Source organism: Stegastes partitus, unplaced genomic scaffold (assembly GCF_000690725.1).
Source record: "Stegastes partitus isolate 25-593 unplaced genomic scaffold, Stegastes_partitus-1.0.2 Scaffold1741, whole genome shotgun sequence".
Lineage (NCBI taxonomy): Eukaryota > Metazoa > Chordata > Actinopteri > Pomacentridae > Stegastes > Stegastes partitus.
Genome location: NW_007579472.1, coordinates 112,655 through 121,233, shown reverse-complemented (window position 1 = coordinate 121,233; position 8,579 = coordinate 112,655). Strand labels below are relative to the sequence as shown.

Below are 8,579 nucleotides of genomic sequence, written 5' to 3'. Positions count from 1 at the left end.
CATGCCCCTTGCCCCGCAAAATTTTGACAATTAAAAAAAAATTCAGTATTGATTTATTTTAAGATTGGCCACCTGATCTCTGGATTTGACCATGAAAACTAATAAGAAAAAAATCCTGAGCTGTAGGAATGCGGTATTTCATGATCTGTGATCACTTCTTTTCCAATTCATTTCTATGGGAGCCACGGCTTTTTGGAGCCAGGACTAGCGGCCATAGTGATATTGCAGGTTTTTGACACTTCGGAGTTAGCTTCATTTTTCAGGGCCCGTTGCCGGTTTACTGTCTCTTTTTCAAATTCCTAATGTAGCTGTGTGGATTTTATAGGAAGCAATAGCTGTAGGTGGCTAACAAATGGTTTTATTAGCATATGGATGTAGGATATGAATAGACACAGATGCCAAAGAGACACAAAACTTTCCAACTCAGGTCCCCAGGAAACAGTTAACTGATCAGACCAACCGGAGCCTCAAATGGCAACTTTAACCCAGGTCCCAGGAAGGGGTAAATTAACTGATCAAACCAGCTGGAGCTGGAGCAGCCAACAGATAAGTCCCTTATCTGTTGGCTGCTCCAGCCAACAGATAACTGCTCTCTCAAGGAGAGAAAAACAAAAACATTCACCCACTTTGATTATCAACCCCCAAAGTTCGAAGAGCCTGACCTGGGTTAACCAGCCAAATGGCCGTATGGAAAACAGACATCTGGGTGACTTTTATTGCTCTTCCTTCATGGACCCCCTCTCTCTCCCTCTCAATCTGAGGAATGCAATCATGAATGGACAATATGAAGAAAAGCATATGAGGCTCTTAATGTGCCTTTACTATCTTGTGTTATTAGGGTCCAAGGACCCCGTGCTTGCAAAGCAAGCAGCACCCTATTGTTCCTGTAGTCTTTCTTTCTTTCTTTCTTTCTTCCTTTCTTTCTTTATTCCTATTATTAGGGTCCGAGGACCCCACTTGCAAAGCAAGCAGGGGTCCTTGCCCTATTGTTCCTGTAGTGTTTCTTTCAAACAAATACCTTATTATTTGCTTGACGCATGCAAAACCCTTAATTAGACCCCCTAAACACGCTCAAAAACTCACCAAAATTGGCACGCACCTCCGAATTGGCGAAAAATTTGATAAAATGAAAAAAAAAACCCCAAAAGGCTCTCTAGCGCCACACAAAAATTATTCCATGCATAAAAGTAAAACTCAAAAAGGAATATCATTGGACTTATTGGCTGTCTGGACTTGTTTACTAATGAAACAGTAACTTTTGTGGAAACAATCAACGGTGTTGTTTTGCTGAGAACAAAATATTTAACAATAATAAACCTACAATAAGATCAGAATGGTTTCTCGTATTTTCCTCGGAATACAGTGGCTAAACATTAACAAGCTTGTAGATGTCTTCCAGAGGCCTACTGTAAGACCTAGAAAAGTATTAATCAACAGAATGGTGACATTTCAAAAAGATCAAGCTGGACAATGTCCTTGCACTAAGCCTGGCTTGGTGAGAGCGCATTATTAGGCTTCCGTGACTGAATACCCTCTCCATTGCTGCACTGGTGGCAGGAACAGCGAGCACTCTCTAGCCACAAGATAGAGCCTCGGGAAGACTTTGGCATGCCTCTTCCAGAAACCTAGGCAGTCGGTTATTTCAATGCAACCGCCTGTAAAGCGACATCTCCAAACTAAAATGAATGCTGTTATTGACCCTTATGGAGTGTATATAAAGGTTGACCTTTGGTGCAAAGATAACACTCTCTAGTTTTAGCCACAGCAATCAGAATCATTCCAGGTGCTACCAGTAAAAAGTTGTTCCATTTCAATAATCACAGAAAAAAAACATTTTTTTGATCCTCGCCTAAGTTTTTTCTTGAAAATAAAGGAGCATAAAGCAGCATTAGGTGGTGGGAAATAAAACACACTGTGTACAAATAGAAAAACTTGCATTGCACTCATATTTCAAATTTGAAAACAATATCTGTAAAACTAATAATCTGACACCAGTTTTTGGTGTCACATTATTGGTATGTCCATGTGTGTTATTGAGGGACTTTTGTTTTATCCACATCTATCCAAATTGGACACCACTGAAAATCTCAGGAAAAGTGCAATATCTGTTAAATGCTTGAACCTACAGACATCAGTGAGGGCTCTATTGAAAGCTTATACCCAGTGCAATCCATATCTGGACACAGAGTCACTCTATTAGTTGTAGAAATTCACATTTCATCACAAAAACTAAATAAAATGTATATTTTTCATAAAAAGCTAAAATAAGACCATATTGAAACAAGTGTTATGGGCAGGTTTATATATATATTTACAATTCACACTAGCAACACACACTGCAAACTGTGTACGACACTCACTTGTTTTCTATGAGCCGCTCGTTATAACGGTCTCTGTAAGAAAGCACCAGGGCAGCTGCTGTCTTGACTTGTGCAGCCTCCACGACTTCCCCTGTTATGTATTTTCTCTTTCTGTACGTTTTGCCGTGTTCTTGCGCTCCAAAACTATCCCAAAACAAAGAAGATGGAGGACTGACGCATTATGCACACTTCACGCACCACTTGCCATGAGTCACTACGCGGAGCTTCCACAGCCGACACACACAAACAGTCCTGCCTTCACATAGATCCACGTGTTCTACTGCTCATTGGCTACAAGTTTATAGCATCCTACTGTTGAATCTACAAGGGTGGAACTTGTACATACCAGGTTGACTGTCTGAGACACTCCATTGGCTCCTCAGGGTGTCACTCACCCACCAAAGTCCTCGTATTGAGAGCCGTGTCTCAATACTCAAGTACGCAAGTCCGTACTTGCGTTCCTGCAAGTCCGTACTCGCTAGTCCGTACTCACGAGTACGGTCTAGCGAGTTCGGGAGAATGCATCACCGTTTATGTGCAATTGGGACAGCAGCGTACTCGATGACGTCACCACCTTGGCTCATCTGCTCTGATTATCTTTACCGTGAAAAACAATGAAAGTAGATTAAATACAATAACACAGCTCTGCTGAATTACGTTTATATAAATCTAAATAATATGTACACATGTTAAGGTTTCTAAGGTCGTTATACGATCTTTATTGAAGCCGATAATTTGTTGACAGCAGTGTCTGATCAACAGGTCAGATGTTGGAGGAAAATGTAATTGTGGCCTTAGGAGTTCATATCAGACTATTCATCTTTGGAATACAGTTGAAAAATTTGAATTGCAAAAATACTTAAATAGACAAGAACTATACATAATAAATATAACAATTAATAAACAGGGTAATTTTTAATAAGATTTTATTTTATAACAGGACAAAAGTCTCTTACAAAACATATACTGATGAAAAACGTTGTGCCTCTGCTCCTCCTGATGTTCTTCAGTGGAGCTGGAAACAGAAGGACCAGGATGGAGCTGCTCATGTTCTGGGGAGTCTCCCAGCAGTCAGGAGGACGTTCATTCAGCTGGCCCTCCACTAAAACATTGCTTAAATGTTATTTTTAATGCACAGTCACAGTCATAGGAATAGAACAAGGCTGTACTTCAGGTAATGAAAGCAAGAAAATAATTCAGACGTACTGAGGCAGCGATCGAGTACAACACTAAATAAAAATATAAAGTTCCAATATTAACTTTAACTTCTTTTAAATCGATTGTGAGCAATAAACAAATTACACTGTAAGGACAACGTGGGACCGCAAAACTACATATATCCCTGTTTAACCGCTACGGAACCGTCAGAGCCAGCGGCAGACTTCAGAAAGTCTTGCCGACATCAGGCGGCTCTCGGCGGCTACTGTGAGCGCTGACACAGCTGTCAAAGTGGGACGCTCACATCTCCGAAATTGTCGGAGCAAAATTTTAAGCAGGCTTTATCGTAATAAAATGACCACATATTTGGCATTTATACCACTACTTTCTCGCCTAAAATAATCATAACACTACAGTTTGTGTCACAATAACAATAGTATTTACAACTAGTAACTGTGTTACCGTTGAAAGTTTTCTCCTCGGCTTTTGCTGCTGGGTGGCGCGAAATGCATTCTGGATTACTTGGCTATCTGAAGTCCACACAAGTCTGGTCTGATGCGGACTCAATAATGTGGGCGGAGCGAGAACACATCCGGAAATTTCATCCGTACTTGGTCAGATGCGTACTTAGAATTGAGACAGTACTTGGTCTCAGACTGATGACGTTTCACAAGTCCGCAAGAACGCAAGTATGGACAAGTATGCATATTGAGACACGGCTTAGGTGTCAATCAACAGCTAAGGCTTCCGTCTAGCCGCCTGTAGCACTTTCAACGTGACCTAAAATAGATTCTAGCTGATTTCGCCAGATGAAATGAATGAAACATCCGGAGCAGATCTCAAGCTAGGAAGACATTACTGCAGAATTTGTGCCGGTCACGTCCCGCCGGCGGGATGTAGGAACGGTAAGGGGTTTTAAGCTCGTCACACATTTGAGTTTTCCCAATGTTAATATGCCAAGAAAAAGAAAGGAAAGGAAAAAAGAAAACATGATTGTTCACGAGTCCAAGATGAGTCCAAGTCGAGTCTGAAGTCTCTCTGTGTAAGTGCGACTCGAGTCCGAGTCGCAAACTCGAGCCCCCATCTCTGGGCGAGGAGGTGAGCAGAGGAGGAACAGAGGCTGCGGGAAGGCGTGTGGGGCTGGAGCAGGTCTGTGAGGTAGCGGGGGGGCCAGATGATGGAGGGCTTTGTGCGTGAGGAGGAGGACCTTGAACGTGATGTGCTCTTTGACAGGGAGCCAGTGGAGATGTTGGAGGATGGGCATGATGTGATCACGGGTGTGGGTGAGGAGACGGGCCGCAGAGATTTGATTAAGCTGAAGTTTTTTGAGGAGTTTGGAGGGTAAACCATAGAGGAGGCTATTGCGGTAGTCCAGTCTGGAGGTGATGAAGGCATGGATGAATGTTCCAGCTGCAGGGGAGGGAGAGGGATGGTCGGAGACGGGCGATATTTTTCAGATGGAAAAAGGCTGTGACCTGTTTCATATGCTGTTCAAAGTGAAGTTGGTGTGGAAGATTAATCCAAGGTTGCGGGTGTGAGAGGAGGGAATCAAGGATAAATTTCCAATGGTGAGGTGCAAGTGCTTGATGGACTGGGTGAGGGATTTGGGGACGATGAACATGAGGTCAATTTTATCACAGTTCAGTTGAAGGTAGTTGGTTTGCATCCGGGCTTTTATTTCAGAGCGGCAGCTTGAGACGGTGGAGAGGGTGGAGGAGGTAATGGACTGCGCGGAGATGTAGAGTTGAATGTCATCAGTGTAGCAGTGGAATCAGAGACGGTGACCGACGGATTGTATTACCAAGAGGGAGAATGTAGATGATGAAGAGCAGGGGGCCAAGCACCAAACCTTGGGGGTCACCTTGTGCCAGCGGAGCAGTGGAGAAGGAGTGGTTATTGATATGGATGAATTTTTGTCGGTTGGAAAGGTAGGATTTGATCCAGGTCAGTGCTGTGCCAGTGATGTGGAGTGATTTTTCAAGATGGGAGAGGAGGATGGAGTGGTTAATGGTGTCGAAGGCAGCGCTGAGGTCGAGGAGGATGAGAATACTGACATGTCCAGAGTCTGCGGAGAGGAGGAAGTCGTTGAATACTTTGAGGAGGGCTGTTTCAGTGCTGTGTTTGGAACGAAAACCATATTGAAATACTTCATACAAGCTATTGGAGTTGAGTTGGGTTTGGAGCTGGGAAGCAACAGCACGTTCTAATGTTTTAGAAAGGAGGGGGAGGTTGGAGATGGGGTGGAAGTTGAACATAATGTCAGGGTTAAATCCAGGGGCCTCATTTATCATCTGTGCGTAGAAAAGGTTCTATATTCTGTCGTACGAATGAAATTTAGAGTGTGCGTAAGTACAAATAAAATCCGTATTTATTAAACGTGCGTACGGGGGTCATATGCACATCAGTGTTGATCAATTCCACTTGTTCTTAACCTCTGTGCTTGTGTACGTTGCCTTCAGGAACGCCTCCAAATCACCATATAGGGCAATAACACGCCTTTTTATAAAACAAGTAAAGATTTATTTTTTCCCTTCACCTGTCGTCATCATCTTGGCAAAAGGGGCGTGTTGCGGCGTCCAAACAAACCTTTTCGCCGCTGAGAGTTTGAGGTTGGGTCCTCAGGTTCACAGATTTGTGACGCGCTTGGAGGCTATAATAACAGATACGCTGAGATCCAAATATGCTTTTTGTGCATTTATTGTGACAAAAGAGCGCAGAGCTATCACAGCGCAAAAGACGAATGAATGGAAAAAATGAAAACCAGCGGAATAAACAGATAAAAAGGTGATTAATGAATGAATGGGTAGCGGTCAACAAACATTGTGGCTACTAACCAACCCTGACTCTCTCCTCCTTCCCTCTGTGACACAGGTGAGTGCACCCCTTTATACACACATTCACTTCCGCATGTGCACACGCCCACTCCCACCTGAACCACAGCCTTTGCAACACACACACACATTCAAGCACACTGTGCTCCTCATCTTCAAGCTTGTATGTCTCCTACAGGGCGATAAAGAGGAACTTTTATGAAACTGAGATCAAGCTACTTGTCAGTGAGGTTGAAGCAAACCAGAAAATATTGTTTGGTGCGTGAAATGTTGGGATAAGCAGCAAAAGAAAAAATATTGCAGACAAGATAACCACCGCAGTTATTTCTGTTGGGTCAGAGGAGAGATCGCCGGCAAAAATTTTAAAAAGTGGTTTGACGTTAAGCTCAGTGCCAAAAAACGCATCACAGTCCATAAAAGAGAAATGGCTGCAACTGGAGGAGGACGAATTAATACCGAACGTCCACCCAGTGGATAACTCTGACCACTACAGATGAGATGTTTTAATAACCAAACAAAGTCCAGCTAAAACATTTCCACACTCTGTGACACTCACCAATAAGCCAGCCGTCTTCAGCAGCTCCTGCTTGGAGACCCACAGAGCTGTTCTGCTCAATGAATGAGTTGTGCGTTCCTCCAAGCCGCCAGGCAACAACGTTGGATAGCCACAAATGCGCATCGCAAATTATCAGTACGTTGATTGAATGAAACCCTTTTCTACTTACAAAATTAAGCTCGTTTAGTGATGCTGCTTTGATTGTGATGTGGATGCAGTCTATGGCTCCACTTATGTTTGGGAATCCAGCGACGGCGTTAAGTCCCCGTTTGATTTGGGCTCATCGGTGATGGCTGTAAGGGAACTGGATATAGGCTGGGGCCAGGGGAGTTATGGCATCCAGCACTGCCGGCTTGATCCTGCTCAGTGGTGGCTGGAAATGCCGCATATGTCTCCAACCTCACACTGGAATATGCCGATGGTCGAAATCCCCGAATACTTTCTATTTGTAGTTTCACTGTTCTACCGCTAGATTATGTGTGTACGCATGGTCAGAGGTGTGCGTATTTGTATGCACAGTCCTAAGTATAAGTACAAGTTGATAAATTCCATATTTTGCGTAGGAATGTTCGTACCTGTGGCATACAGAGCCATCAGTGGGTTGATAAATACCTACATCATTGTTTTTTGTTTGTTTAACATTATGTGTGGTGAAAATTTTCTGTGTCTCCAAATAACAAAAGGTTGGTTTTTTGTTTGAAAAATGTAGTCATTTAACAGTATGCAGTTACTAACTCAGACCAGCAGATGGCGTGTTCGCTACACTGTGTGTTCAGGGTCAAAGGGAAGTCTCGCGGGAATATATTCAGAGAATGAGAACACACGTTAATAGGAAGTTAATGTATGTGTGTGGCGAACTGTGATGTTGAAAAGACACTCTTTTTGCTGTTTGCAGGTAAGCAGGGAGAATTGAAACTGTGTAATCGTTGTTATATTTGTTAGTTTATTAACCCGGTTGGAGTTTCTGTGGTATTGTTTGCGAGAGTCAGCCAACGTAATGTAATGAAAATGGCTAGCTACTGGTTAGCACTGGTGGCTAGCTACCGTGAGCACGGGCTAGGAAATAAACGATGAGCCCGCACCGCTCGGGAGTAATTCCTGAATGTGAACAAATAACTTAAAATAGAGATATGATTGATAATATTAATATTGCTTTGATTAATCTGATAATTTGGTAAACATGATTGGCTTACTGTGTATGTGAGAAACAAGTTACTGTTGAATGCAAACTGAACTGATTTGGAGTGCTGATGCAAGACATGATTTACTGTTTATATGTTGGTGCAGAAGTTCATAATTTTTATGTTAAAATATGGGAATATATTCAGAGAATGAGAACACACACGTTAATAGGAAGTTAATGTATGTGTGTGGCAAACTGTGATGTTATTTTTTATTTTTTTTTTAACCTGTTCTGTTCAGCAACTTGGGCAAATAGTGTGATGGTTCTAGATGCCCAGTCGTGCCGCACAGATTTGCTCTGCTACGGGGGGAAGTCTGAGAAACTTCTCCCGTAGTGTGATTTATATTTTATTCTTTGTGACGACCGGACCAGAACAGGGGGGACAGGACAGCAATAAGAGAAAAGGGGAGGGGGGCAAGAGGTCAGACAATGGGGGAATACAACAACAATGACAACAATGGCAACAACAACAACAATAACAACAATAACAA

General features: G+C 42.8%; 1 pseudogene; it reads left to right on the top strand.

Moving 5' to 3' along the window:
• Positions 1–5,725, top strand: part of LOC103372355 (arachidonate 8S-lipoxygenase-like) — a 23,639-nt pseudogene extending 17,914 nt beyond the window's left edge.
• The last annotated feature ends 2,854 nt before the right edge of the window (positions 5,726–8,579 follow it).